The 16,819-nt window shown below is 35.0% G+C and overlaps 1 protein-coding gene across 2 annotated transcripts in view; it reads left to right on the forward strand.

Moving 5' to 3' along the window:
* Positions 1 to 858: 858 nt before the first annotated feature.
* The window catches only part of AMZ1 (archaelysin family metallopeptidase 1), a 523,657-nt gene continuing 507,696 nt past the window's right edge, over positions 859 to 16,819 (forward strand). The window contains exon 1 of one of the 2 annotated variants that reach the window (XM_044089776.1): positions 859 to 1,181. The gene's annotated coding sequence lies outside the window, so the exon portion shown is untranslated. The remainder of the gene's footprint in view (positions 1,182 to 16,819) is intronic. The other variant, XM_044089772.1, reaches the window with a different exon arrangement.

The raw sequence follows: 16,819 nt of genomic DNA on the forward strand, positions 1-16,819 counted from the left end.
GTTTGTGAGCCACTTGACTTATCAGCTTATTACAGTCGGTTAAATGATGCCAACCAAATGTGCCTAAACTGGAAAGGATGCCTGCCTTCTAATCTGAGTCAACCATGCAGGATCAATATTCTATATTCTATAATTGTTTTATATCTATTCTTCAGACTCTTGGGTCCCATCATTTTTTCATCCCTCCACCACTGATTGGTGGGCTAGTTAAAGAATCACCACTGTTTGTAAATACAACCACTTTTCCCATCTGATTTAACTTCCTGCTCTCCAAACATGCAGCAGTTAACATAACGTATTCTGCTGTAGTTTGGCATAATGGTTAGGGTGTTTACCTTACAAATGCAAGGTGCAGGGTTTGATACCCACATGGGGTGATTGGCTAGGTTTAAAATGACCCACAAGGGCAGTTACCCTAGTATGAATCTATGACAGAACTTTCATTTCCATTTTTAACTTGGAAAATGTCCATGGTGAAAGCAAAAAAGTTTGGCAGATATCATCATTCCCCCCATGCAAGTGAGAATAAAATTTCCCCTCATCACAGTCTGGTATCATTTTATTAGTATTAAAACATGCATGACCTCTGCATCTGAGTAAAATCCAATGTGCAAAATGTAACCTCTGTTTGTGTGCATATACTGTTGCAGTGTGCATCCTATAGAGTTAACACAGAAAATGCTCTGCACATAAAACTAACAAGATTTGCCTTTTGCAGCCTGTGGGTTTGCACTTTACAAACTTGGGAAATTACTGCAGAGATGTGTAAAGCGGATGACAGCTTCTGAAACATTCTGTTATGACAGCATGGTATGAAGTGCAGTATAAATACCTTTGATGCACACAATGACACTTTTTAAATAAAAGCTTCAGTATGCAGTCCACCCCCTCCTCCATGATGTAAAACTGTAAGTGTGCAGGCACTTATTGGACATGAGCTGTGTTTCCTGCACTCCTGATCCCCACTCATAGCATAAAAAAGTCTGAAAGAGGAAGTCCTGCTAAAAGTCTTGCCTGAATTTAACAGGAAAAAGGCGTTTTCTGAACTGAGAACTCCCAGTTGTGCATTCATCTGCCTGTAGGGTGAAACCAGCTGCTGTTAGAATGAGATGCATACACTTTAAGTTACAAAGGATAGTGGATTGCTGAAAAAAAGAAGAAAGAAACAAAGTGTTGGCAAGGTGGGTACGCATTTCTTCACTGAAATATTTCTTTGCCACTTTAGCTGCTTATTTTCAGAAAAGTATTTAATGAAAGCAGAAATATAAATCTGCAAAACATGCACTCATTTTTCAATGTGATTTTGTCTGCAAATGTATTTAATTTTCTTAAAATGTACTGTTTGTTTTACTAATATTTCTTTACAAAAGTAGCACAGGGATTAACATGCTTTGTAGTTTTGTTGAGGTCTATTTAGGATAGGTTGGACTCTGATTTTTTTTTTCATCCCAGGGCATTAAATAAGTTACATTTTTCCTGTTGCGTACAGGTATAAGAATCTCAACAGTAATTTTGTAATGCTCTATATAACCTTTGTATATGGCTATAAACATGAGCATAATGGAATAATTTTTAGAAATTTGTAAATAGAAGGTGTGGGGTTAGATTTCACAAATTGAATGGCTGAAAATGTAAAAAGATCATAAAAGTAAAGGTTTTGGATCTCTACCTAAGGATTATATCTGTAAAAGGATGCAGACCTCAGATTCGTGTGCTTTTTAAAACTGTAAGCCTCATTTCATAGAGTATAAGCTGCAGAAATCTGGCACCCACTGCTTGGACTGTAAACCCAAACAGCCAAGTCTGAATGCTTACACCCAAAGTTTGTATTATAAGTACAAACATCTAATTCTGAACAAGGACGGAGACTGATAGAACACAAATCTGGATTATAAACATTGAGATCATTAGTCTGTGCAGCCAGTGAAACAGTGGAGCTTTGGTAAGCCCAAGTTTGTAAAACAACTCTGGTTACTACACGGTTTAGAGCAGGAGAGGTCTGGGGGTTCTAGGCACTGCTCCTCCTCTGAGACAGCAGACTGCAGTTCTGTCATACGAACATCTGCATCTGATAATGAATGAACAAAAAAGTAGTTGGAAAGAAAAGCTGGGTGTTGTGGTACTTATTCAATCATACTTATGACTGTACCAGTCCCAGGATATAGAGGCAAAACAGTGGACAACCTTGACCTATTGCACTGATGCCACTGACCCACTATATGGTTCCTAAACAGGCCCTGTTCTTCATATTGTAAAATTATCCTCCAATAAGATGATCTAGTCCTAGAGGACAACAGGGCAGTCACTGGAAGAACAACCAATCAATGGAGAAAAGGATACTGTGGAATCCAGGTAGCTAGGCTAAACTGAGGTACAAACATAGCCTAGGAGGACAGATGTTGCAGAATAAAAGATTATAAACCTAGGGGGGCCTTGCTGTCCTGATGTAGAATGTATTTGTGGGAGATCCTGCAACCTAGGGTAGAATTTTACACAAGGAATATTTGGGATTTCAAATCAGAATTCAATAAATGCCTGGGCTATGATTTCAGATTTGAAACATAGGAAGACTTACAGAAGGACCTTTGATTACTGGCATAGAGTGGTTTCAGCTCTGAGTAAGGTTTGCAGAAACACTGGAATATGTCCACAACTAAATGATGCATGACAATTTTCTGCCTAATAATTCCATCTTATTCTGCTATTTAAAATGAAATACTATTACTGTTTACTGAGAAATGTTGAGGAATTGCTGCATGTTCTGTCATTTTGTTTTGAGCTATGTGTGTTTTTGTGTATTAATGTGCTGTAAATAACATTTATACTGCGAGACACTGCACGCTTAGACTAAAAGTATTTTATGCAAAGTTTGCTTTAGTGTATCAGTACGGTATATAACCTCCAAATTAATATTGTTTGTTTTCCTTTTTTCTCACTTTATACCTCTCTTTGCTTTTGTCTGAAACTGCTCCACTCAAAAACAAGCCATTTTGATTTTAATTTACTTGCTAAGCGAACTTGTCCATTGTGGAACCTTTTCAGCCACAAACCAGGCCACAATGGTTAACATAAATACAACTTATTTAGAGGCAATTTAGAGCAGACAATTCAAATGTCATGCTTTTGGGGAGGTGCAAAGGACAGATACTTTTGCAGAGACCACAACCAGAGATCATGATCAAATCCTGGACCCTGGAGCTGTGAGACAGTAACTTTAGCCACAGAGTTACTGTTCCACCCACTTATCTGGTTAACAAAATGGTTATATATACATTGAATAAATGCAACAGCTAATGGTATTAACATAATGTTACATTGTTTTATTTACACAGACTAAAGTAAGTAATAAAGAGATTGTATACCAACAGACATGATGAGGTGGCAATAATAAGGGTTTATACCAACAGCCATTGTGAAGATAGTAATAATAAGAATACCTGCCAAAGATATAGTAAGGAGGTAATAATGAGAGTATATATCAAGAGATGTGTAGTAAGGATAGTAATAATGAGAGTGTATACCAAGAGACATGTCGTAAGGGTAGTGATAACAAGAGTACCTGCCAACAGACATAGTAAAGGTAGGTAATATGAGAGCATATACCAACAGATGTGTAGTAAGGATAATGAAAATGAGGGTGTATACCAACAGACATGTAGTAAGGGTAGTAATAACAAGAGTACCTGCCAACAGACATAGTAAAGGTAGGTAATAATGAGAGCATATACCAACAGATGTGTAGTAAGGATAATGAAAATGAGGGTGTATACCAACAGACATGTAGTAACGGTAGTAATAACAAGAGTACCTGCCAACAGATATAGTAAAGGGATGTTATAGGAAGTGGACAGTGCAGCTGTGGATGGTAGTTTGAATTGTGGTTATTTATTATTATTAAGTTCCCAACTTAGTGTTAATTCCCCCAGATGTACATTCCAGGCATAGATTTTCAGAAAGAAGTGTGTCAAACATTGCCTTACAGACCAAGTAGATGGCATCTCTAAAGTACTCTATAAGAAAAAGAATATGACAGTCCCCCAAACCTTTCTAAACAGTACAAGTTTACCAGTCCTGTAATTTTTCTACTAATGAAGCATACTGTTTTCACCTTGTGGCTTGTTTAAAGATGCAAAGCACAGTGGTGCATTTAATGTACCATATCAGTGAGGTGTAACATGCACACTGGTCTGCATGAAGTGGCTAGACATGCTATTTACAATTAGGTAAGTTACAGAATATGCTATTCTGACTTTGGTAGATATATATATTGGTTAAGGTTTAAACTGTTAACATTTTTTAATGATTTGACATTTTATCTTATTATCATAATCTGTTTCCCTTTTTCCTAGTTTCATAATGCTATGCTTGCTAACATTAGAAGACAGGTCATCACTGTAGCATCAGGTATATATAGTTGGAGAACTTTTGGCATCTTTTAATGATGTAGCCAGTTTGCAATTATCAGTATACTTAGTTATTCATAGGTCACTCCCCACTTCTTACACATATAAGAAGAAGAAATGTTCTGAAAGTAGTGGGCATAGTACACATCTCCTTGCAGATCCCTGGCATCACCAGCTGTGACACAGAGGTAATCCCCTGACCCTGAGTTGTTTTCTGTTATTTAATCAGTATTTTTACCCATATCATGGAGATCACTGGCATCGCCAGCTGTGACACAGAGATAATCTCCTTGTCCCTGAGTTGTGTTCTGTTATTTAACCAGTATTTTTACCCATATCATGGAGATCACTGGCATCACCAGCTGTGACACAGAGATAATCTCCATGACCCTGAGTTGTGTTCTGTTATTTAACCAGCATTTTTATCCGTATTGTGGAGACCACTGGCTTTACCAGCTGTGACACAGAGGAAATCCCCTGACCCTGAGTTGTGTTCTGTTATTTAACCAGTATTTTTACCCATATTGTGGATATCACTGGCATTACCAGCTGTGACATGGAGGTAATCCCCTGATCCTGAGTTGTGTTCTATTATTTAACCAGTATTTGTACCTATATCATGGAGATCACTGGCATCGCCAGCTGTGGCACAGAGGTAATCCCCTGACCCTGAGTTGTGTTCTATTATTTAACCAGTATTTTTACCCATATTGTGGAGATCACTGGCATTGCCAGCTGTGACATAGAGGTAACCCCTGACCCTGAGTTGTGTTCTGTTATTTAAGTAGCATTTTTACCCACATTTTATTTATTTATTTATTTTACATTTGTTAACCGGGATAGTCCGACTGGATACATGTCCATTTTCAGCGGAGGCCCGGGGAGAAAAGCTCCAACAGAGTTACAATGACAAATTGTTACAGAAAATAGTATATAAGATGAACAATAATGAGGAAGAGAGAAAAAAGAAAAAAAGAAAAAAGAAAAAAGACTATTTACATACTATTACAAAATTACCATGCTCTATCATATGCAAAATACTACTAATCATTAGATTATATATTAATAACATGCTAGCAGAGTCGTTAGGCCATTAGGCCGCATTATATCTTAGCGTTTGGTAACATATATAGTTCTTATAACCCTTGCTAGGTTGTTCTGTTTGGGTATGGATAATGCGAAAAACTAGTATGGGCTTGGTATTGGTTTTAGTTTACGGCAAAGAGCTAGTCTGGGTTTGAGCAAGGACAAAGCCAATGTGACTTAAAGTGGAGTTTTAGACTATTTTTGAATTGAGCTAGTGAAGTTATAAGCATGAGGTTATTGGGGAGAGAGTTCCATATTTTTCCAGTGGTATTGGCAAACAGTGCGTCGCCACCTAGGTTGTAAGATTTAGTTGTTTGGACAAGGAGTCTATTTGCTGAGCGAAGGCAACTTAGATTAGAGTAAGGAGTCATTATGTTTTTTAGAGCAGGGGTATTCTCAGGTTGTTTAAGGACATTGCGGAGATCCCTGGCATCGCCAGCTGTGACAAAGAGGAAATCCCCCAACTCTGAGTTGTGTTCTGTTATTTAACCAGTATTTTTACCCATATGCAAAGTTAGCTCTGCATTACAGAAATAGTGGCAGCACTGAGTGGAATTTCCCTAAATAGCTCTACAGCATGAGAATATTTGTGCTTTACCTACTATACAGCACACTTGTTCTGCAGCACAGCTATTATAAGGGTGTATGAGAGACATTCATACTAATTATAAGGTGAACACTACTCTCAGGGTTTAATGATTGCTATGCAGAACTTTGCTGTCTGCAGACTACATGCATTGTATTGCATCACATGACTGTTGAAGGGTGCATGACCAGCATAGTCATTGTGAAATCAAATGTGAATGGATATGCGTTGCTAGTGACAAGGGTTGGTGAGTAGCTGTGCTCTTCCTCATAGTTTGGAACTAGAACATCTTTATTAACTGTTTCAATATGTGGCATATACAGTGCATATTAATTCAGATTTGTATTTCAGAACAGAATTTTCTTGGTACTGTATAGTGCCCTTGATGGTTACACACTGACTGAAGTATCACAGGAGTTAGCAGGAGTAAATGTTAATATACCATGTGATCCTGGGAATAAATGGATAATCACGGTATGTGGCCTGCATCAGACAAAAATAATGGAAGTGTTGTGGTTCAGTCCATATACATTTTTATGCTGCATCTTACAATCTGAGAAATCGCTGCACTTAGAGGCTGCTGTAACTTGTATGCTTTTTAAATATTTTACAATGAAATTTAGAAAAGAATCAGGTAAAGCAAAATGTTCTGTCAAACAACTGAAAAGCTTGTCCAAAATAAAAGAAAATGAGGACAGCGTTAGTACAAGAGTTGCAAGTGTTACTTAGATAAATATCCTACACTTAAAGAGCTACCAGACAGTTACAAAGGACATAACTACCACTTTTGCATAGCATTAGAACTTGGTTTCACTTAATTTTCAGGCATTAGCATTTAATATTTGTGTGTCTATGTCCCATTGTATTTTGTGAAAAAACTGCAGTACGTGTGCCCTTTTACAAGTGATGGAAAGGAACTAAGAAGTCAGAAGTGATGGCCCATAAGAAAAAACAGGGAAGTCCTTTGCTTATACACATTATTGTAGGAGATATTATGGAGGTTTGGCTTTTTTGTCTTAGGATGTAAGGGATGGGAAAATATTTATGTTAGTTTGTCACTAGGTAGGCATCATGGGCAATGTTTATTTACATACAACATCCATAGAGAAAAGCTACACAATTTTCAGTGCAACAGTCTGAATGTTTTTTACCCAACCTATGCAGTTAGTCTAAATGCAACAAATACATCAGCCTGAGTTACAGACCATAAAACTACAGATGTTTCAGCTTTAATCAATGAAAGCAGTGCAATGCTATTTATATAATTTATGATTGTTTATAAGGCTGGTGCACTGATCACAATGGACCAATTTCATGCACAGCCTGGGTAAATATGATCACAGTCATACAGATAGTTTTGAACAAAATTAATTCTACAAGGATGAATGGATAGCACACGAAAATTAATATTTAAAATTAATATTGAAAAAAAAATTCCACTGATTAGTACAAAGTATAATTACACACAATGTTTGCAGAGATGTGCTTTAAATTGTGAGTTAAATTTAGAGTAGGAGACGTCTTTTGAGAAAAGTGGTGGAGATTCCTAGAGTTTTTGGTGCTAGAACTGAAAATGTGTGATTGGTGAATGTGGTTTATTTCTGAGATTATAAGAATATATTTTGTTGTGAGTTTTGCTGCAGGAGGATGGAATGTTTCCAGATATAGGAGTTTGAAGAGAAGTGACCCAAATAAGAGGGCTTCCCTTTGTTGAACAGGTAGCGCACTATTGTTGATAGAGGAACATTTCTTTTTTTGTGTGACCTTAGAGTAGGTATATTTAAATTTGGGTAGAGTGGGGGTGTACCCTCCACATGGGGGTGTAGGGGGCTTGCTACTCCCTCCCAAAAAGATTTTTTTTAACTTTTGGAAAAAAGTGCTTTCAGCTAAATGTATTTGGTTGATTTGCAATCAGTGGAACTACCACTGATCTATCTAAATGAATCTGATAAAAAGACCTGTAAGGTTGGCTTTGTCCATGTTTAGTAAGATATCACTATGAGGGGCCATGAAGCTGTCATGGTGATCAGGCTTGGTGAAAATTCATGTCGTTTTAAGGAGGGCAAGTGATATCACTGGATGTACTTCTTCTTTCGGCTGCTCCGATTAGGGGTCGCCACAGCGGATCATCTGTTTCCATTTCTTCCTGTCCTCTATATCTTGTTCTGTCACACCAACCACCTGCATGTCTTCTCTCACCACATCCATAAACCTTATCTTAGGCCTTCCTCTTTTCCTGTTACCTGGCAGCTTCATCCTTATCATCTTTTTCCCAATATACTCTGCATCCCTCAGCACATGTCCAAACCAACGTAATATTGCCTCTCTGGCTTTGTCTCCAAACCTTCCAACCTCGGCTGACCCTCTAATATACTTATTCCTAATCCTATCCACCCTTGTCACACCCAGTGCAAATCTTAACATCTTTAACTCTGCTACTTAATGAGCTGAATGTATATGATTTTTACAGGATTTTAGCCAGTATAGGCAGAATGGAGACAAGAAGAAACTGTGAGGCATTTTCAGTTTTTTGTTGTTTTGGAAGAGGTCTAACCAATGCTATATTCCAGATATGAGTTTTTAGTTAAACAGAGACTGTAGATGTGAAACATAGGACTAGATGGAAATTTTTATACAGAAATATATGAGTGGAGGGTTAAGTCTATCACCTCCAGAGGGTACATTTATAGGAATTTAGTCTAATAAGGTTTAAATGTCTTTCATTTGTTTAAGTTTGAAGGTTGAGATGACAGAGGGTGGGAAAAGAGGTTGAAAGGAAGGGGTAGAATAATTAGTGGAATAGTCTACGCTGATTTGAAGAAGATTGCTGATTTGTTTATGGAAATATGAACATGAAAGACGGCTTTGAAAACACTGCAAGATATCAGGGGAGTAATGTTGTGGAACGGTTATGAAAAGTTAGTAAGATAACCTGATTTCAGAAATGTTTGATGGTTTTGATATGGTTGACTTTGTGCCTGTGATTGAGTTTGTGGTTAATAGATAAGCAGAAGAGATTAGGATTAGTGAGAGAGGAAGATGGAGTACATTGACTATAGTGTAAGGAAACTGGTGATGGGAAATGTTACAGAGATAGATACAAGTGTGATTGATAAGAAGAATTAGAAAGCTGAGTGGAATTAATTATTAGTATGTATGTAGGTATTTAAATTGAAAGGCTTAGGTATACACAATAAGTCTTAGGGATATTGAGAAAAGAAGAACAAGGTGGTGGTGGAGAAATAACACTGGAATAATAGCATGTTGAGTGGTATGCCATTAACAGAAACAGGAACAATGAACTTCAAGTAGAAGGGCAGCCGCAGCAGAGAAGATGCAATAAATGTGATGAGGTAGGGGTGGCTGGGAAAATGAGAGTGGGAGGAAAGCAAGCAGGCCTCTACCCCCACATTAGCAGGAGTCAATCAGTCTTTGCATGTGCATGTGCACTCTTGCCTTGTATCACTGTTATATACTTAAACAACACCAACCAGTCAAATAAAGCCCATGCAAATTGGGAAAAAAGTTACCCTGACCTTGTCAGAACATGGAAAAGAGGTGTGCAGACAGGGAAGTCTTTGTTGGTACAGTTAACAAGAAAATAAAGGTTTAGGGTGATAGATTGCTATAGATCATTCATTACAGTGAAATTTACTGGGGAACAAACCTTTGTGACAAGCACTGAAACACTTTCCTGCTATCTTATGAAGAGGTAAAACAAACAAACAAACAAAAAAAAAAAAAAACAGAGCAATACTTGCCTGTGTTTCAATGTGAAGAAACAGGTGGGCACAAAGTTGCAAAGGATGTCATGTTCTTGCCAGTTATACAAAAGTCAGGTTACACATATCGTAAAGACAGCAAAAGGTGTTTAATGGTTCCTGTACTATTTGTTTGTTCATCATATGATAAGTGAGCTGGTCTTTTAACTCTTTTTCTGACAACATATATGCATAGTGTGTGTGCATATGTGTGTGTGTGTGTGTGTGTGTGTGTGTGTGTGTGTGTGTGTGTGTGTGTGTGTGTGTGTGTGTGTGTGTGTGTGTATGTATGTATGTGTATCTGTGTGTCACGCATTTGCATAGACATTCAGTATAGCCAATCTACCATGTTTTGGGGAAATGTAAGGAAAACAAACTACCTGGAGAAAACCCACATGGATACAGGGACAGTGTGTTTAATCCACACAGACAATGACCAGAAGGTAGCATAAACAGAGGAATAGGCTGTTTGACACTCGGTAGAGAAAACATATGTTTATAAATCAACAAACGCATTTTCACGTAAAGGTGTTTCAAGTCTTGTAAAGCATCACTTCCTGTTAACTCATTTTGAAATCATAAAAAATATCACATAACTGGTAACATACAATTATACAACTTTAACATGAAAAAGAATTAAATAGTATATAAACATCTCAAAATATATATTACTGCCACAATGGCAACATCTAAATGTATAACTGTTAAAATTCATTTTTATTTGATTAATACCTTAAATCTCTCTGTTTCAGGATGGGCTTTAAAGGAGCCATGTAATTTAAACCAGGCTTTGCTGTAGCATTAAAATCGAATATCCAACATATTTCTCAAATTACAGTATAATTTTTAAGATCACCACCTCTAATATGTTCCACAATCCTTTCTGATACTAACAATTTCAATGTATTTGCTTAGCCCTTTTACCAATGCAGTATTCTTTCTTTCTTTTTTCTGTATATAAGTTAGGTGTTCATAAATCCTTTCTTTTAATGAACAGTTATTTTTTTTCAGTATAAAATATATCATATGCATTGTGTGAGGCATAAAAAACAACATTTGTCTTAAATCCACATAATGTCTAAATAAAATTGTTTTATGTGTTGTACAATGCTTAAGAAAAATATTAGTATTAATCTAAGTGCAATAATTGCAACTCCTACACTTTTGTGTACCTTTCCAATCTGATTCACTTATCTGAAATAATTTTTCATAACATAACTGTGTCTTTAGATTTTTCTTATTCTTGTATATGTAATTAGAGGCTTCACCTAGTATTCTTTTTATATTTTTATTAGAACAAAGAATCCTCCATTTTCTACCATTCTTTAAGTTCAGTAGTGTCTTGTGTATAAGTAAGAGAAAATCTACATTTAACATATCATCTTCAACTTGTTTTCATGTCACATTTTTCTAATTTATCACACTTGCACTATGTCCAGAAGACATATATTTTTTTCTTTCTTATGTTGTATAACTGATTATCTACTTTATGAGAGCTGTGTTTCTACATAGCCTCTCTTTTTAAAATGACTTACTAATGAACTCAGTGAAATATCCAAGGTATTGTGATCACTAATAATTCTTGAATGATGGTAGCATCTATCCCTTTACTATGTTCTTAAAAATAAAAGGTGGATGCATGCTTCACTGCAAATACATTTCTCTTTTACATTCCTTTCTAAAAACTTCAGAATAAAGGAACCTTCCTTTTATTATGGTGACAAACAAGAAACGTATCTTTCTTTCTGAACTACCATATCATTTTTTTTAAAAAGTTGTACTCTCTAAATATTCTTTATAATTTGACAGAACAGAAACTTATTGCTCCTTAGTCACCCAAATAAAGAAGATGTCATCAACAAATCTTCTGTAAAACAGAATGTGCATTTTTAAGTTCACTTTTATCATCAAGTACATTTTCTCTTTTCCACTGCAATATTACCATGTTTTCGTAGGTATTAGTGCATACCATACCCATTGCTATACCATTTTTTTCTGTAAAAAGATTTCTCCTTCATATACAAAGGCATTATTTTCTAATGCCATCTCTAATAAAGTACAAGTGTTAACTTTCATAATTATTATTGAATTATTTTCTTTCAGAAAACTCCTCATATATCCAATACCATCACTATTAAGAATACTACTAAAAACAAACGTAAGTGTTACAAATATGTATTCAACCTTCTCATTTGTGCTACACCAATCATGAAGATCTCTTAACAATATTTGGTATCATAGATAACAATGTGTTTATTATCTAATAAACTATACAAAGTTTTTTTTCAATATGAATGCTAAGTGGTTTCATAATCCATTCTCTTTCTTTGACAATAGATCTCACACAAGGGTTACAAATATTTCTGTGGACTTTAGGAAGTCCATAAAGTTCAGGTATTACTGTTTTTTCAACATAAAATTATTCAAACAAGTAATTTGTAATGTTGTTGCACATAAACAAATCATAAATATTAGATTTAAAGTGCATAATTAAATTACTAATTCCTAACATTAATTAGAGAATAAGCAGCAGTCTTACCTAATAAACATTTCATTTGATTAGCATCATCTATTTTATCAAAATTGCTATACCACCTCCTTTATTAACTGGCTTAATATGCTCATCGTCATTTTTAATTCATCAAGTGCTAAACATTCACTCATAGTTAAATTAAAATGCTTACAGTTTTTGTAATGTCCTAATTCACAGAAATTTCTAAAATCTTTTTCACACATTTGTTGAAACATCTCCAAAACAGCTCACTTTGTAGAACAAATCACTATTTTTTTTTACTTATTATCAGAAGAGGTTGGAAATATTAATTTTAGGATCACATTTCTGCCAAACAAATTGTAAGTCAGTTGTTACCTGTGTAAGACTCCCTTGTCTCGTTGGAATAAAAGACAGACCTTTCTGTAGCAGACTCTTATGAAGAAGTAAGTTGTTTTGATGAATAATTAAATAATTCTAGATGTTGCCTCTCAATTTGTTGTGGGTCATCATTTTTACACATTTGCCTTGCATTTCTTCCCCTGCCTCTTCTTCTTTTTTTGTCCTCGACCTTTGCTTCTTCCTCTCAAATTTTCTTGTTATGCTAGAGGTAATGCCACTGTTATAAAAGGGAAGTCCTGCTGCATAGATAATGGAGGCATAATAACATTCCTTGATGTCTTATTATTATCATCATTGTCTCTTTCTATCAGCGTTTTATATTATCTGACTTCTTTTGGCCATGAGAAAATATTTCTATTTTTTAAATCATTCTCATCTCTAAGAAGCTTATGTTTTTTAGTTGCTATTAGTCTTTGTTCTTGTATTGAAATGCTATCTAGCATTTCTCAGTTCTTTGGAGTATATGAAACAAATGCTGCATGTTCAATTATTCAATCATTTATTTCATTAACTAAACTTAAGATATGTTTTAGAAAGAAATCATTCATCATACTCTTATGCTCTGTACTGAGTTTGAGATTTAGTCATTTTCGTTACTTTAAAAGTTCTAGATATTGTTCACAGTATGTAGGCATTTTTAGTATTTGTAAGCCTCTTGGAACAATGTTCTTTTTTTAAATACAATTCAAAAGTTAATATTTGCCATTGTAACCATTTATATTTTAACATATTAAATTCAAATTCTTTAAATAACTCATTGAGACTTGTGTCAGTCATTGTGATATCACCACTTACAATGATTTCTCCTTCCAAAAGTTGATTACCTTTTTGAATTAATATACTTCCCTAAATTCTTTTTTGGTTGCATCTGTAAAAAAAGCGAGGGGGAAGTGTAATCTAACTTAGGAACTGTTCTCCAAACATAGTCAAAAATAGCATAAACAAAAGAATAAGTTGTGCAACAGTCTAGAAAAAATATTTTTATAAATCAACAAACACATTTTCACATAAAGCTTTTTCAGGTTTTATAAAACGTCACTTCCTGTTAACTCATTTTATAATCAAAAAGAGATCACATGATCGGTAACTCAATTGCAAAACTTTAATATGAAAAAGACAAACACCTCTCACAAATTAAAGAGTCAGTTATACAACAGAGGAAAGAGAGAGAAAATTGTATTTTCTGGACATAATGCAAATGTTGATAAAATGGAAAAACTTAACAAAAAGAAAAGGTGAAGGTGAAATGGTAAACTGTAAAATTTCTCTTATTTATACACAAGACACTACTGAACTTAAAAAAAAGCCTATCCTGAAACAGAGAAGTTTAAGGTGTTAATTATATAAAAATTAATTTTAACAGTTGTTCTTTTAGATGTTGCCACTGTGGCACTAATACATATTTTGAGATTGTTATATATTGTTTTTATGTCTTTATCCCACAGTCTATTCTTTCATTTATGTTATGTTTGACTGTGTTTGTGGCTGTGCCTTACTGGTACTTGTCATCATTGCAATTATTTGACTAGAATATAGGGTTAAACCCTGCTTCCTGGAACTGTTAGGTAGACAGTTTACTGTGGAGACACTGAGACCATGTGCTATTCAAGACATGTAAAACTTCATCAAAACAATACAGTCAAAAGCCATGTCAAATCCAAAATGTTTTTGATATGGATTTCAAAGAGAACAAAATCTTTTTTTTTGTGAGGGAATCCCCACTGCCACTTATGTAGAAGCATCACTTCGCTATACCCTGAAATATTATAAGCAGCTGTAGGTCACTGAACCCTGTGACAAGGATAATGTCCAAGTGACAGTGACATCAGTCAAAAGTGCAGCTTTTTGGCTAGTTGAACCTTATCTCACAGCTGCCATTTGCACATTTGTGCTACTACCCTATTAAATCTTTCCTCATGAAACTGGCATACTTGCTACAGAGGTATTACGGCTTCAGAAATGAATAACTAATTAGAGTCATCATATTATTATCAAGTACATTAGCTAGCACAGAAATGAGAGAAAGGCAGTTAGCTGCATTTGAAATAGTGGGTGATATCACTGTTACTGCATGCTGAGCCACATTTCTACTATGAGACTAGTAGGCTCAGCTACTGTAAGGGAAGACATTCCACTGCACTGATATAAAGCTCTGAATTTCCTTGCCTACTTATTTTTTTTATGTCACTAAGATCTTAAGCACTGCACTAAGGTCTCTGGTAAGGAAGCAGCAACTAGGCTCATGGTGTAAAATGTTATTGTCACAGGTGTAGCTGGAGTAAATTCAGCCTGTTGACAAGTGTTGTCTATACCAGTTCCTTGAGGATGTACTAACTGTGTTTTTTTCAGGAGCTATAAATCCTGGCAGCTGTTCTGTGCATATTGGTAAGTTAATTTAGCAGGCTGTTTATAGCATTTCTAAATATTACTTTCGGCACCAGGACCACAGTCCCCACAATGCACCTCCACTCTTAGGTGTGATAAATTCTGTTTGTAAAACCTGAAAGCTGTCATTTTATCAGCTCCGTTAAAATTAAGCTGTGGGTAACAATGACTCCTAAGTATTTTACAGCCATGCATTCAGTAGTGTTACCATCACCAGTTAGGGGATGCAAGACATTAAACCAAGGTCCCATCTGCCTGAGTTGATGGTAGCTCAGTTGAATGCAAAAGATACCATGGCACCTATCAAAAAGAACAGGAGTCCATTATTTAATACAACATAAAAAATTACTTACATATTTACAGGAAAATATGTACACATTTCAATTTTGTAATATTTATCACTTTTCTCATAACATCTTCATTGTTATTCTTCCATAATTGACTGCCAACTCTTTCTTCCACAACCAAAATCTGATTTTAACCATAATATATCTGCAAAAAATCCATTCCCATGGAACAAAATTTCATTCAGTTTTTCATTACAAATAGCCCATATTACATAAAATAAAAATTCTTATCTACCCTTCTCACATATTCTTTCTTCCTGTTCTGATACTATCAGTTCATAATCATATTTATATCTATACTGTTTGTCATTATTAATATTCTCAAAAACAAATATGCACACAACTTTTTCTGGAGCTTCACTACTTTTTTACATTAAAAAAATATGGTCTGTTGTCCCTTCCACCCCACAAAATAAGCACACTCTTTCAAATTTCATTTTTTATATGGAATATTCCCCTTTACTGGTAACTTATTTATTACCAGTTTCCATAAGAAATCCTGACACTCAAATACCTTGGTATACCACTTTACTTTAATGGCTTTAATCACTTCTTTTGGTAAATCTTCTCATGGATTTACATAATAATATTGTTTCATGACATTATTATACCACATACTTTTATCTTTCTCTATATCATCATTTTTTATTTTCCATGTTAGTACTTTTCTTGATAATTTTTAATTTCTTCATTTACATATTCTTTTTTATTTCTCTTATTCTTATCTCTCAGAACTTTTTGTACTCATATTTAAATATTCTCACTGTTAGTTTCTCATTCTCTTCCTTTACCCACTTTAATACTCTATACATGTTTAAAGAAGTAGAATAAACAACTGGATTTAGTAACCCCAGTCCTTCTTCATCTTCACTCATATACAGCACACATATTTTCACTGGATTTAGTCATGAATCCTATATCAAAAAAATGCCAATTGCAGAATTTCCTTTTTTATATTTTTCTGGGATCATATGAACATTTGATATGTATGCAATTTTCCCATTAATACAGAATTCACACGATAACCCCTTTTTCTTGAATGTTAACTTATATGTCCTCCACTGAAGACATATTTCTTTATTTTATCAGACCCTCCCATGTCACCATAACTACATCATTTTTTCACAGATTTTATCCCTAGCAAAGGCACTTTATCATTGAAAAATACCCCTACCCCAATTTTTACCACATCACCCATACCCTTACTTTTATCTTCATTCAACATCATTCCCATTTCCTTTAAATATCCATTCAAAGTAACACTTCCCTCATCCATATTTTGTTGTTAGTAACTACAATTGTATTATCTGTGCATTTTAAAACTACTGGAATTACCTCTTCCTTTTGTATTACATATC

Source organism: Protopterus annectens, chromosome 12.part0 (genome assembly GCF_019279795.1).
Source record: "Protopterus annectens isolate FY-2018-M chromosome 12.part0, PAN1.0, whole genome shotgun sequence".
In the NCBI taxonomy this organism is placed as follows: Eukaryota; Metazoa; Chordata; order Ceratodontiformes; family Protopteridae; genus Protopterus; species Protopterus annectens.